This window comes from Dendrobium catenatum, unplaced genomic scaffold, assembly GCF_001605985.2.
Source record: "Dendrobium catenatum unplaced genomic scaffold, ASM160598v2 fragScaff_scaffold_421, whole genome shotgun sequence".
NCBI lineage: Eukaryota > Viridiplantae > Streptophyta > Magnoliopsida > Asparagales > Orchidaceae > Dendrobium > Dendrobium catenatum.
Window position 1 is genome coordinate 865,035 of NW_021318883.1, and position 16,588 is coordinate 881,622.

A 16,588-nucleotide genomic window follows, 5' to 3' on the forward strand; every position below is an offset into this window, starting at 1 on the left:
TTTGCTAAAGTATGTGGAGAAGAATTTTACTTCTGTTATGTTTCTAACTCAGTTGTGGAATATTTCTGCATAATGATGTCTGAAGGTTATTCTTCTCTGTTACCATTTTGTCTTTTTGGTTGAAAAGATACCAATTAAGTCTTTAATAACAGCTTTAGAAATGAAGCTTCTGCATGGTACTATTCTTATTCTTTTTTTATTCTGGATAGAAAATGCTTAAGCAAAGATGATGATGATGATGATGATGATGATAAAATAAGGAGGGCTATGGACATTATTGGGTTACAGTGAAGTGAATGAGACCTTTGTGAAAGCCATTGAATCTATCTCATAATGCCCGACATTTAACAAAAAAAAAATCGACGATCAAAGGTTATTTTTACTTTAATAAAGCCAAAGGAGAGCCATCTGGAAACAAAATTTATATGAGTAATTAATTAAATCAGATTAGAAGAACCTGATCCACACTAACGGTCCTCCAGTAATCCTGTAACACTAATAATAACTCTTCTTGTAGGTGTCTTCCTCTCCTTGGACAGAAGATTTTGGTGGGATTGATCGAAGGCTCTTCCATCTTATATGCTTGATCCAGTTGTGGCATACACGCAAGCGAGAACGAACATGAGATAAGATACTTATTCGAAATTATTGGACATTGACATGGATTGGAAATGGTCTCTCTCTCTCTCTCTCTCTCTCTCTCTCTCTCTCTCTCTCTCTCTCATGTATGTGTGCTGTATTTGTAAGATTCCATAGTATTTTATATTATTCCATAGTATTTTATATTATTTTTGGGAGAATAATGAATACAGATATATTGTTGTTTTGATATTAATTTTTTGGTTTTGTGATATTATTATTGCTAAAAGAAGATAAGATAGAGCTCCAGTGTTGTTGCATAAAAGATAAATAAAATAATTCTTCTAATTTAGATTCTGGAGCATGACACCAAATTTGGTAATGCATTTCATTAGTTTGATCTTCACATATACAAAATCTCCTACCTAAAAATCTATAACCCGATGTTTAATATCAAAATACTATTTTTGCATGTCATGTACAGCTTTCAATCCATCTCTGATAAGACAAACCATTTTAGTAGCATCATCTACCAAGGCTGGCCCGATCAATGGTCTTTCGCCTACCTCTTTCCAAGATAGTGGGAGTACGGCACTTTCTATCATACAAAACTTCAGATAGAGCTGATATATATATAGAGCCATATCGGCCTATACTTAACTGAAAACTACTATTATAAACAAACTCGATCAAAAGAATATGGTCTAATTGTCACCTAAATATAAAACATATAATCTTAAAAGATCTTTTAGTAACTATATAGTCATCTCAGATTGTCCATCAATTTGAGGATAAAATGTCATACTAAAATGCAATTTATATAGTACCCAACTCTTGTTGAATACTCCTCTATATTCTTGAGTTAAATCTTTCATCTATGTCAGAGACAATAACCTTCAATATCCCACGTAATATGATAATTTTACACAAATATACTTGTATCAATCTATCTATTGAATCAGATTTTCGAATCAAAATGAAATGAGCAGACTTCATCAAATGATCAACTATAACCCAAACATCATCTTGTCCCTATCTTGACCTAGCAAAGCCCTTAATGAAATCCATAGTTACCATTTCCTATTTCGAATTTGGAATGGGGAATGGTTGCAAAAAATATTCTCGTCATTGATGCTCTGTCTTCACTAATTGGCAGGCTTCACATTATGATTCAAAGTTTGTTACATCCTCTTTCAATCCAAGCCACCAAAATATATTTTTAAATCACTATATATTTTACTGCTTCCTAGCTGAATAGTTGGCCTAGTGTAAAATCTCTCATCTCAAATCTCCAAAAAATAATACCTTAATCATATACTCGTAATTCATATTTCTTAGCATATATATATGATCTAATCAATCAACATTGAATATTCTACATCTTATTTCTAAGATTCCTAAATCTTTTCTTTTAGAGAGGACTATATAGTCGTCTGAGTCAAAATACTAAAATCCCTGTTCATAAAAGAAATCATCTCTAACTATAATATTTTCATGTCTGATATCAAACATTAATTAAAAGTAAGCTGAATACATGATAATCCATTAGATTTTCTACTCAGAGAATCTACAACTATATACTAAATAGTCAAATCATAGTCTTTAATCAACTCAGTACATCTCCTTTACATTTAGATCTTTTGACTAGAAATATACTTCAAATTCTAATGATTTATGAAAATCTCACACCTTACACAGTATAAATAGCGTCTCTAAATCTTCACAGAAGAAATCATGCCAGCAATCTCATATCATGTTTTAAATAATTTCTCTCCTATGTCTTTAATAGTCTAGAGGTATAAGCTATCACATTTTCATGTTGCATAAATAAACATCCCAAATATTTTAGTGAAGCATCACTAAATACTTGAAGTCCTTCTATACCAGACAAAAGGAAAAAAATAAGAATTGAAGTCATACAATCATACAATTTTTAAAAACAAACCTCATGCTTCGTTGTTTAGATAAAAGCAACTAACTTCTAAGTTAGTTTCATCAAAGGTGTAGACATATGTAAGAAATCTTTCATAAATTTGTTGTAATAGCTAACCATACCCAAAAAATTGTGTATCTCAAATACAATAGTAAGCATCGGCCAATCAAAAAATGTTTGAACTTTCTAGGGTTCTATAGAAATACTAGCACTACTCATCACGTGTCACAAAAAAGAAATACTCCTTAACCAGAACTCACATTTGGAGAATTTTGTCTATAATTGATGCTGCCTTAAAGTCTCCAAAATAACCCTCATATATCTTACATGATCATATTTAAAAGTAGAATAAATCAAAATATTATCTATGAAAATAATTACAAACTAATTTAAAAAATATTTGAACACTTTATTCATCAGATCTATAAAGACTTGTGGTGCATTAGTCACCCCAAAAAAGTATAACTAAGAACTCATAGTGTAGGTACCTCATATTAAAAGCTATCTTCATCATATCAATCTCTCTCACATTCACCTGATAATATCCATATCGCAGATTAATCTTGAAAAATAGAAAAGATTCAATAATATGATCAAATAGATTATCAATCCATGAAAAAAGATATTTATTCTTGAAAGTGACTTTATTCAACTCATTGTAATTAATATACATACGCAATCATACTATACTTTTTCTTTACAAATAGAATAGGTGCTCCCCATGAAGACTCATTAGGATGGACAAATCCTCGATCAACTAACTAATGAAGTTGCATCTTTAACTCTTGAAACTCCTTAGGTGCTATCCTATACAAAGTTTTAAAAATGGGGTCGTACCCATACACATTAATACATAACTCTTTATCTTTATCCAGAGAGAAACTAACCAACTCCTCGAAAAACATATATGGGAATTCTCGCACTACTGGAACACTAGTAATAGAACCAGAATCTACCATGCTGTCCCAAACTGAAGCAAAAAGTATCATACAACCCTTCTTCCATAATTTATTTAGTTTTATAGAAGAAATAAAAAAAGACAATATCTTTAACTCCCTGAAATACATTACTCTCACTAACTAAAAATAAAATAGCTAGCTTCTTCAAGTAATCAATCCGAGTCTCATACAAACTCAACTAATCCATAACAAAAATGACATCAAATATAGAAATGGGTGATAAAATCAAACTTGACTTCCACTTCTTATAAAAAAAATCTAAATATCATAGAAATAAATTATACTCACTATCATACCATTTATAGTTAGTAAAATAATAGAGAAAGAAAAAGATTGTAAAACTAAAGGCAAGTGTAGAAAATCAAAAAATTCTGAAAAATAAATAAATAACTAACTCTAGAATCAAATAAAATATGATATTGCTAACCAGAAATATAAGTCATACTTTTAACCATATCTAGAGCATCTCAAGCCTCCCATTATGTTAAATTATACACATGTGGTTAAACTAGAATTGGAGCAACTGAAATACTAGGCTCTCTCTGAACACTGCTAAATGATGTACCTACTATTAAACCTTCCACATAATATATCTACCGCCCTTACTAGATGGTCCCTTAAAAATTGTATGAACTTGGACAACCCTATGTCTCCCTACTGGCTTAACAGAACTCTTAGATTAGGACTTATATCATCAATGTAATCTTACCTGTCGACACTCAACTACCCAATATCCTACATGTATGTAAATGAAGTATTATCTAATCACCCAGTCATACTGACCAGAATATTGTCTGCTATAACTCTAACACATAGGTGCTCCACTGACAAAACTCTTAAAACTAGCAACACTACCTTACTTAGAGCTACCTTAAACACATATTATCCACCTTTTAAGGAAACTCTAGGTACAATTTACAAAATCTAACCCGATTGGGACGGGTCCTATCATGTTGAGCTATGATAAGCAAATCCCATGATCTAGTTTTAAAATATTCAGATTCTCTTATAATATTCATTTTAAATAACTACATATCACAGAGCTACTAACACATTCAAATACTAAAAATAAACTCATCCATAAGATTTTTTTAATTTTATCAAAATTTATCTACAATATAATATATGGTTACATGAAGAAGCTATAGAATTAAAAGATAAACTAGCCATGCTTGTTAAAAAATCAAAATAGAGAAATATCAATAATCTCAGATTTGATCATGAATTGTTAATCAACAGTCTCATTTCCTTTTTCAGAACCTGAAAACCACAAGCAAACTACAGTGAGCTACAACAACTTAACATGCCACACAAATTAATCTAAAATATTAAATTCTTTTATTATATTTTATTGAATATTTAGAAGTAGTTAAATGCAATATAATAATTTATTATACGAAGAAATGTAATAAGAGCATAATAGTTATCCAATTATTTAAAAAATAATATTGAACATATAAATAAATTATAATCCATATCATAGAGTAGTTTATATCATATTTTCTAGACCCAAAAAAAATCTCAAATAATTTAGGGCCCTTACGAACCCCTTTTATACTTATAGCACCATAACTTATTAAATATCATTGATCCAAACATAATCACATATATACATAAATCATCACATTATAGTAGTTATAACAGTCAAAATTATATAGTTTTCTATAACAGTAGGCAACAGAAAATCATACTAGGCAAAAATGCATATTTATAGACAATAACCAAATTATCTAGGATTGTGTTAAATAATATATATTTTTTTTATCATCCTAAATACTATTTTTTTAAAGTCCAAAAAAATTATTATTTAATAAAAACCTCACAAATTAAAAAACCCTCATTATAAAATTTAATTTCAAAAAATATTCAAAATATCCATAATTTTAATCTCTATAACATATAAAAATTTATGTAGTGAAAGTTTTACTAGTAAAAAGTTATCCACATTATTTTGCAATGAAAATAAATATTTAATCAACAATTTTGATAAAAATTACATATTTTTTAAAATTGATATCGACATAATGTTAATTATTTTGAGACGAACAAATTTCTAAACTCATTTTATTCAGAGATGAAAATAGCTTGAAGTCGCCCAAAATTGAACTTTTGTTCTCTCTCTCCTCTCTTTCTTTCCTGAATTCTCTAAGTCCTCTTTGTTAACCGATTATTTGATAAACAAAAAAAAGGAAACAAATTTTTAAACATTTATGTAAGTGTTTTTAAATATATTCAACTTTTTAATAAAATAATATTATTATTATAAAAGAATTTTTAGTATAAAATTGATAAATATTCTTTAAGGGATTTAAAAGTCTATAAAAATATCAATAAAATAGCTCATTTTATTTAGAACATTTTGGTGAAATTAATTTGTAAAATGGACACCTAACAGTCCTAAAAATCTCACTTTTATTAATAGGTGCTAATTTCTAAAAAAAAATACGAGAGTAAAAAATTTTGAAAAAATTAGGATAAATAAAGCACAACATTATATATGTTTTAATAAAGACAGTTTTTTATTTGGACTTATAATGACTCATTAAATAATTTTTAATTTTTCTAGGTCAAAAAATTCCTACAAAATTAAGGATTTTCTCAACAATTTTCTCTTCTTTCCAAAAACAACCATTACTAGATGTCTCACCCCTGAACCTCTTCTTATTAAATTAATAATATTGTTTAATTAATTATTACTTTAATAACTTATTTTATTTATTAATTAAAATAATAAATTAGTATTAATTAGTTTTATTTATAATATTATGTCAATTATAAAATAAATAAAAAATTCATATTCTAAGACACTTTTATAGGAACGGCATGATGGTCGAGTGGCACGCGCAAGTCAGGGGCATGCAGATGGGCAAGCAACTCCAGCTAGTTTTTTTTTTTTTTTAATTATTCTAGCTACTTTTTTCAGACAAATTTTTTTAGCCAGAAAAATCTTACCAGCGAAAAAAACTTTGCTGGAAGTCCATAAAATTTTCAAATCCTCTAATAATAAGTAATTTTCCTATAGTTTCAGGATATTCCTACATATCATCAAATGTCTTTTCTAGTTTCCTCAATAAATCCTCTACTATCCTGGGCTCAACAATACCCTCAAACATTAAAGGCTTCAATTTTAGAAACATCTATAAGTATCTATATGTATAATCAGATCAAAGAATGTGAAATTTACTTTATGCTTCACCCATCATGCAGGATATTAGATTAGCAAATTGAGAAACTATATAATAACTCGCTATTAAAACCATATTATATGTCGTAACTTCCTGATTGACACTCTATCCATACATAATATTAGACTGAATATACATGCACATAAAATTAAATAATAATAAACACACATATACTCAAAACTACGCCTAGTTTACCTACAGATCAATTCCTATAGCTTTATTTTAAGATCTATTTCAAAAAATATTTCTCTAGTACCACCAAAAGTATATCACAACCTAACACAACAAGACAACTCTTATCGTGTTGAGCTGTGATAGATAAATCCCAAGATTTAATTTTAAAAATATTTTAGAATCTCGTCCAATGTACATTTTAAAAATACAACAAACTAAGTTACTAAAATATCAAGAGTATTAAAAAATAAACTCGTCCATAATTTTTTTTTATTTAATTAAAATGTTTATACAAGATCTACACTACAGTACATTGCTAGAGAACAAAGAGAATAAAATAAAATAAAATCAAAGCTGGTCATGACTATACAAAAATTAAAATAGAGAAATACTTATATAAATTTTTATTAGATTCATAAATGCTAATCAATATGCTCATTCCCTTTCCCATATCCTAAAAAAATAAAATGCAAAATCACCAACGGTTTTAACCGCCACATATAGTAACATATTAAACCATTACTATGACGAAGGGCCCCAAATCCTCAATTGCTCAAATTAAGATTTCACCATTCCTCGCCAATTAAAACTTTTATCAAGAGAGTTTAGCTTTTTATTTCAATGAATATGCTTTGCTTGTATGCCTTTGAAACTTTCAATTAATGCATATGTTTTTTGTCTTCATAAAGAAGTGCATGCAATGAATTCCATTTAAAAAAAAAAATTATAACTTTTTATGGTTGTTTTAACCGCCACAATCATACAGAATTGTGGCTTTTTAAACTGCCACATTTATGTAAATTTTATTTTTTTTCAATAATTAGTGGTGTTTATCACCGCTGCAATCGTGGAATTTTGTGGTGGCTAAAACTGCTGAAATAATTAGCACTTCGTATTATCTACCCAGCAGTCGTAAAACTATCGCAGAATATCGTTGATGCAAAGAAATTAGTAGCATTTAAAACCGCTTGGGAAGGTTAAATTTTGTGCTGAATAGCCCTATTTTTTGCTAGCTTGTTGCTCATCGATCTTCTCTATAACCAAGGTATCATAAGCTAAGCCCTGTGCCTACTTCATAAATACCCTCCTTATTTCATCCTTTAAAGTATTGTATATGTAGTTCATAATCTGACCATTGGATAACATCCTTGAAAATCCCTCTTCTATTTAGTTTTATCTATGCATTTCTTATAATCGCTAGCATTCATCCTATAAAAATTAATATTCATGAATTCTTGACAGGCATGATGTATTATTTATATTCACACGTAAGTATAGTAGAGACACACTCATCTACTAGCTTGTGGATGAGTTTAGTCGAGCAAGTTATTGGTATGGTAGTTTGTTAAGATAGCTTAGATGTTCAAGTAAAATTGGGTGTTAAGGGGAAATATGCTAGATGTGGATATGAAGGGTCATGGTATGTGGAAAGTCTTTCCTTTAGAGGTTGTAGTGAAAATAAATAATATGAATGGAATGTTATGATATGTACAACTATTGTGAATGAATGAATTGGTTGACTAGAAATTGGTGGCTTTATATGGGTGGTAATGATAGGTGCAGTGGATGTCATGCATGTCTGTTGGAGTGGATGTCATGGTGGTGGCGGTGAAATGTGTCTTGTTTCACTAAGACTTTGTTTGAGATGGCTTTCTTCCTGCTTCCTAAAGCGACTTTTTTAGTATAAAAATTTTAATTTTTGAACTGAAAACTGGTTTAAGAAGCATGAAGAAAGCTGTCACAAACGAGCCTTAAGTCATTACAGTTTTTTTTTTAGTTTTCACTTGTACTCTTTTGTTCCATCATAATATATTTTATAAGTACTTATAAATGTTTTTTAAAAAATAAACTAAAATCATTTGAATGCATATGAATAATTTTAAATGAAAACATTTTCAAGCAAATTTAGGCTACATTTGACTTTTTTATTGCTTCTTAAAATAGAGTTTTAGTACACAAATTAAATTTTTTTGTACTAAAACTCAGTTTTAAGAAGCAATACAAAAGTTGTACCAAACAATATCTTAGTTAAAATAAAATTCATGCACATCAACTAAGATTCTTACATCATTCATAGTAGGGTTATTCTTTGACAGCAACATTCTCAAATTTTATATCAAATTTCTATTAAATATTTATATGAAATTTGTATAAATTAAGTTAGGAATTACCTTGATTAACTATGCATCAACTTTTAAGTACTAAAATTAATGAAACCATATCATGAATTTTTTGGGTAGAAAAATGAACGTATTTGATAAAGGATAAGGCGAAAGAAATATGATCTTGTATTTTATAATCAAAAGAAGTATGATAATTTGCATAAAAGTTTTCGCATAATCTTAAGATAATAATTTTGACAAAATTACACTAATGCCACATTGAAAGTGCATATGCAATTGTTAAATATGTAGATAAATAACCACTTGAATAACAAATCAAAAGCAACTTTTTTATATTTTGGATTGCTCAAACTTGATCCTAATCACCCCTATAATAACCCATCGAGAAACAAAAACAAAAATTGTTGAGCCTATTAATCTCCCACTACATAGGTGATTTATTCACCATTTAACTTTTTCTAATAACTAAATTCCTAAAGATTTTTTACTCATAAAGCATGATTAAAACAACTTATTTAATAATCATTATAATTAACTAAGATATTTGGAGAGGTGACAAAAGATAGAATGGTGATGAAGTTACATAGGTGATTAAGGTAGATTAGCAGTAAAGTAGGAGTAGCAAAGAATATTAGAGGCAATAAACATTATAGTGATAATGATCCGAGCGATGATTGTTAGCAGTAGAGAAGAGCTTCTCCAGGCATGAGTGATGGAGAGGCAAGATTGTGGGTTTTCATATAAGGAATGCAAAAAATCATACCATAGTAGCAAAATATCAATTGTCAATCCAATAGTAACAATTAATAAAGGAGTTTTGATGGCAAAGTATTCCTACTTATTGTCCACAAGAAATCCACTGCTATTTCCTATTGGAAAATTTCGCTTGCAGAATCTATTAATGATACAAAACCATTTTCTTGTATTTTTGGAATCCTCCAATAACTCATTGGTAGAGCTCTTGCAATGATGGGTGCCTCAATTCGGCTATCATGATTTCAAGGGCTCATGTCCCCCTACCCGTCAAAACGAGAAAGTATTACTTGCGAATACCAAATATAGAGCTATGTTTGAACTCTAATGAAAATATTACACGTTGACTAGTGTATTATTATGCATTACTAGATATTACTGAGTATCTAGCTATGTATTGTTATGCATTAGATAGTTCACAATAATACACAGCTAATACACATCATTACACAACAATATTGTTGTGTAATGATGTATTACTATGTATTAGTGTGTATTAGTTGTATATTGTATGTACTAGCTAATACATAGCTAGATGCACAGTAATATATAGTAATACCTCGTAATACTAAGTCCACGAGTCATATTTTCATTGAAATTCAGACGTGAAGTTACGTCTAATGTCCGCACGTAATAATTTCTCCCCCAACAAACACACATAAAAAGCAAAGGCATTATGATAGATGTGGTGGATGTAGTGGTTGCTGGAGTGGAAGTCATGGTGATGATAGATGTGGTAGTGTTAATGGTGGAATGTCCTTCTTTCAACTCATGATTATAGATTTATGGATTTTCTTATATTCTAGTATGCTCCACAAAATGATAACTTTAAAATCTTAAGATAGTAATAATAATATTAATAAAACTAAATCCTTAAATGCACATGAATAATAATAGTGAAAAAATGGTCAAACATGTTTAGTAAAAGAAAAATTTTATTACCTCAGCTTTATAGATAATTCACAATTGTCTTCTTTGATGAAAACATTCACAAATGCAAATGTTATTATAAACTAAGTCAAGAATTATCTATATTAGTTCTGCAAAAAAATAAATCATGTTACATTGGTAAGTTTAAAAAAAAAATAGAGCTTGCTATATTTATGACTTAGTCTTCGATTGAGACGGCTTTCTTACTACTTAAAGCAGTTTTTTGATACAATTTTTTTTACTTTTGTATTAAAAAACTGCTTTAAGAAGCTGTAAAAAACCCGCCCCAAATAAAGTCTTAGACTTTGTTTGTGATTTTTTTTTTTTTTTTTTTTTTTTTTTTTTTTTTTTTTTTTTGCTTTTATAGCAATTTTTTAGTTCAAAAATTTCTAATTTAAGATAATTTTTTATAGTAAAAAATTATTTTAGAAAATAATAAGAAAGATATCCCAAATAATGTCTTAATCAATGATCTCATAGAAATTATGCACATCAATATTAAAAACAAATACCCACCGCGGGGTGGCCTGGTGGTGGAGAACTGGCTGGCCATTGGCCAGGTACCGAGTTCGAATCCCCTCGGCGCTTTGTGCAAGCCTTAAGTGTTGGCCCGTGTAAATTGGTGTGGGTTGCATGCTAGGTTGACCGGGTTATCCCCTAACCGGGATGATCTGTTTTTATATTAAAAACAAAAAAAAAGGCTCATTAAAGAGGCGACGAAATCAAGGAGGTGAACAAATCGTATTGGCAATGGAGGGTTTGGGGACGTCATAGAGGAAGCTAACTTCATAGCAACAAAGACTAGAATGATGGCAGTGAATACATGAGCTATTTCTAGCAGTGGCGAAGTACATACCCTAGCCATGAGAAAAAGATAGGCAAGCATAAGTGCCTAGTAATGGAGATGATCAACTTACATAGATTTCCAATGAATTTTGAATGGATAAAATTCGTCATGGCTAAGTAAATGTCATACATATTTGGCGTCGGAAATCCGTCAAAATTCTTATGATACGAGCAAATTATCTAATGTCACTCCACTAGTAACAATCGGTAACATAATTATCGTGTCATAGTATGCCAACATATATTCTGCAAAAAATGCAACTCATCTTAATCTTTTTCTCGAGAGCTTTGGCTATCAACTAAGAGGTATTGGGTTCAAGTTTTGCGTATATGATGTGAGTGTGTTTGTATTAATTGTCCTAAATATCCCAAAAAACATGTTCCGCCAAAATTACTTCACTACTAATAAATTAGTCTTTTGCAGCACTTTTTAGGACCTGCTGCAACGATGTAAACACATATAAATCCATTGTATTTGTTTTCGTTGGAAAGGATTTAGTTGCGGTTTTATGAGTGCTGCTATAGGGAGGCTTTAGCAGCGCTTTTAGCATGTGTTAAAACTGCTGTTAAAGAATAGAATAAATTAAAAATATATATAATGCAAAAAAAAATTAAATTTTATAATCAAATTACAAATATCAATAAAATACCATACAAATATAAGTTGAGTGAATATCAACAACATATAAATCTACAATTACTTAAGTACTTCTGCAGGTGCAACCTTCCTCTTACAAGGGAGAGCAGACTTCCAGTGGGAATTTCTATTCCTTCTTTGCGGACATTTCTCGATATTTCTATTGCAACAAGAAGAATATATCAGTAGAATTCTTCTGTCCGCTATTGACGCCATCTGCCACCAGGTAACCATGCAGTGCTAGTGAACTCAAAATTGACTTGGCTTCCACCTCAATTCTTTTTGAATAAGTTGAAATATTGAATTGTCACCTCTCTAATTGATCAATGGAATTTGAATCATATAATTTTTATTTTATATAGTGAAAATTATTCAACAAGGTTATCCCATGAATTTTTAAAGCATATTCTTCTATCTTCTAATATGCCGGTTAAAATATTCTAAAATAGGATGAGGAAGTCATTATATCTTCCACATATTCGATCGTCAAAATCTCTCCTCACTCCATATATATAAACTATATGTATTGTTCAATATATCTTTTTTCTATTGACTAATGCATGCTTAAGAACTCATGGATGTAGAATAAGAGAGTTTTGTGTCTTAACTTTGTGCAAAAATCCAAGAAACAAATATTGAAGGAAAAAATGAAAAAAAAAATTAGGAGATTGTAGGAGACACTGGTATTTTTATAGGAAAATAACATTGGGTCTAGCCAAATAAAATAGGTGAGGGCTAATTAAAAAGTTTTTCTATCCCCAAAATCAAAGCAGACAGCAATACAGTGTAAGGGGTTAAAGGCATTCAGATAGTTGTGATGGAGTGACAATGATATGATGGCATCGATCGAGTTGTGATGATCCAATGATGGAGGTAGAATAGTTGTGATCTGATTGCGGTGGTCAAATAGCACTGGTCTGATAAAAATAGTCAATCGAAAGTGATCTGATAGCAAAAGTCAGTGGGTGACACTCAAATGGTAAATATCAAACAATGACAGTCTAATGGTGTTTGTTCAAAGATGAAGAACAGAAAGAAAAGTACAATAATGGTGGTTGGGGATGAAGATCTGATGGCCGAGGTTAGTGTGACAGTCTAACACTGGTGATCAGGTGGAAGTAGTCTGACATGGAAGTTTGACAATGGTGATGATTCAATGACAAAGGTTAGGCAACATAGATCTAAAATAATGATTAGGTGACCGGAGTTCAAGGTGGGAGGTTAGCTGGTGATAAACCAATGGAAAAGGTCATAAATCATTTTAATGGTGTTTGTTAGGTAGTCGATTGATGTTGTCGGTCTAATTGTGGTAGTTTGAAGATAATGATCAAATGGAGCTTCATGATTCTTCATGTCTTTGAGTTTTTTGAATCTTGAGCTAATGGTTTACTCAATGTAAAGAATATAAGTCTATTTATAAATTTTGTAAGTGGCATGCCTCTTGAATATAAGAAAATTTTGAAACACTGCATTGGATGTTCTGTATTATGTCTCGTGATTATAAATTATTTTATTATTATTTAAGTGTCTTAATCATGTTCAAATTAAGTTATAATAATTTTATCATATTCATTTCATCAAGATGCTCAATTTGAACTTTTTTTTAAACAGAACTTTTATTAAAAAAAGAAAGAGGTTACAAGAGGCCGAAAATAAAGTAAAAGCAATAAAAGGAAATACAATAAAACAAAAAAATTAGGCTCAGTAATTGGCCGAGGCTTTTAGCTCCCCCGAAGCCACGCACCGACCCTCCAATTTGGTGATGAACGCCGCAATAAAACCATAACAGCCAAGGCAGCAAAATATAAACACCAAAGGTTGCCAGGAGGCATGAGACCAAGGAAGCGAGCCCCGGCCACATCAATGCCTGTCACAACCAAAACCAACAAAAAACTCAAACGAATCAGCTTGAAATAAACCATCCACAGAGCAAAACAAGGAGCCAAATAAACTAACTTTTTATTTTCATCTATAATATATTTGTTTTTAGGTATTTTTTCAAAGAAAAAAATTACACTTTTTGTTGGTGATTCATTGTTTAAGTAGACTTTAGATGTAAGTCATGATAAGCTAAGAGCCTGCTTGGAACAATTACAGCTTTTTATAAAGCTCGTTGTGAAGCATTTATGAGAAAGATAACTTTTTAAAAAGTTAGAGTGCATATTATAAATATTAAAAAAATCAACTATTAGCTCTTTTATAGCTATCATATCGTTCTTAAAAGCTATTTCCCATCAAAAAATTCACTATAGGAAAATTAGGAATTACCAGTCACATTTACCAATGGTTCAATAGCCGCCGTAATTACTGGTGGTTTATTCAACAGTTTTTAATAATACACCACCGAAATTAGTGGCGTTATAATAACCCCCGGCAAGGGCGCAAGTTTTCTATTTTACCGGCGGCCTAGGCCATTGGTTTTAAGGGATTTTTTCCGGCGGTCTAAACATTTGGTTATGCTTATTGTTGATTTCATTTGAATGTTTTATATGTTGATTTTTTACTATAATTATGGGTTGATTATAGTGGTGTGTTGCCCTTATTTGTGATATATATTTTCAATTCTGTGCAGTTATTGTGGAAAATTGAGTAAATTGAGTGGGACTGTAAATTTTTTTTTTAAATACTACAAGTTTCTAGTGGCCTACCAGCTATTTGGCCGCCGAAAACTTTGATATCATACGGCTTATTATAGCCACCAGAATTTTAATATAGCCGCCGGTAGGAGGTCACCGGTAATTAACCGGCGGTCACCGGCGATATGATCGTCGGAATTTACCGGTCGTTTATGCCGCCGGAAAGCTGCCAGTAAGGTTAACCGCTGGAAATTGACCACTGCAAATCGTTTCCTATACGGTTTATACCTACTATTTACTAACCACCGGTATTTTAGAAAACCGCCAAAACATAATACGAACCGCCAGAAAAACTGCTGGTAATTCTTGATTTTCTTGTATTGAAAATTTTGAAAAATAATAAAAAATATTAGCCAAAAAGATTTGTATTAGAAATCTAAAAAACAAAATAAAAAGTTGTCTCAAATAGATCCGAAGGCATTGAAGTCATACTTAAGCCAGAAGACAGATTTAAGCTTGGTTTGAGATAGCTTTCTTACTACTTAAAGCAGCTTTTTAATTTAAAATTTAAAATTTTTGTACTAAAAAATTATTTTAAGAAGCAATAAAAAAGTCATCTCAAATGAAGCCTTAATAATTTGTTTAAGTGAAAAAGAAGATTTTTCCCTCGCGCACCTCTCCTCGGATTTTCCATGAAATCATTTTTCTTGTGTTTCGCTCCTCTTGGGCTTTCTTTGATTGGCTTCTTGGCGTGTTCTTGAGTGTCTTTATGCTATTTTTTTCTTTTTTATCAATGTGTTTTTTAGTTTGTTTATTTTGCGTTGTTCTTGTGTCTCTTCCATGGTTGCTCCTCCTATGGGGGTTCCCCCTGCGAGTCTAGGAGCAAATCGCATAGCTTTATTTAACCCTGGTTTTCTCAACAGTGGTTCTAAGACATGTTTCTTTAAAGATGTAATTTTTGGATCTATGTCTTTTTCTTCTTTTCCCGACCTCAAGTCTACCAGCCACTGTGGCATGATGTCTTTATGGGTCTCAAAATAGGAGGTTGTGGCTCTTGCGGGTCCTTTTTAGTTTGATCTTGTTCGTAAGTTTTCTCTGCGTAGACCAAAATTGGATCTGACTCGTCATTTCTTTTTTAACCTCAAGCTTTCTGGGAACTTTTCGGTTATTGTTATAGATCCACGACATATTTTCATCAAGATGGAAACAGATTTGGAGTTCTCTCACATTTTTTGTCATAGATCTTATTATGTCTCTAATTGTCTTATGAAATTGATTAAATGGTCCCCTCTTTCTGATATTTCGGTTGAATTTCATATTGTCCCTATCTAGATCTCCTTCATAGATCTTCGTCTGCATTTTTTCCACCAAAATCCTTTACGGCTTGGGTATTTTTTTTGGTCGCCTCTTCAAGTTGATAAGGCTATTGTTGTTGGATCTAGACCTTCTGTTGCCAGAGTTCTGATTGGGCTTGACATAACCAAACAATACCCTAACAGCATTTGGTTAGGTCGTAAAAAATTGGTTTATGTCCAATAAAAAAAAGATTAGAAGGAGAGGTTTACGCTTCGACCGGTCGAATAGGAGCGACCGGCCGAAGTGGATAACGTAAAAAATTATAATATAATTAAAAATAAATAAAATTAACAAAATAATGATGTTATCATTCGAAATTTGTGAAAAAAAATTAAACAAAATAAAAATCTATGAAACATAAAACTTACACAATTAATTAAAAGAATTATTTTAAAATATCACATAAGAGCAAAAAAAATCCCAAATCTCATAACTCTAAGAATGTACATTCATAAAAAATGATAATTTTAAATTTAAATATATTTTTTAAAGTTTTATAATTGATTTTTAATCTAAATTTAATTCAGATATTATAAT

General features: G+C 30.5%; 1 protein-coding gene across 1 annotated transcript in view; it reads left to right on the top strand.

Annotated features, from left to right (window-relative positions):
* The first annotated feature begins 703 nt into the window (after positions 1-703).
* LOC110110425 (transcription factor TCP20) overlaps positions 704-16,588 on the top strand; it is a 28,909-nt gene continuing 13,024 nt past the window's right edge. The window contains exon 1 of the mRNA XM_028694255.1: positions 704-723. The gene's annotated coding sequence lies outside the window, so the exon portion shown is untranslated. The remainder of the gene's footprint in view (positions 724-16,588) is intronic.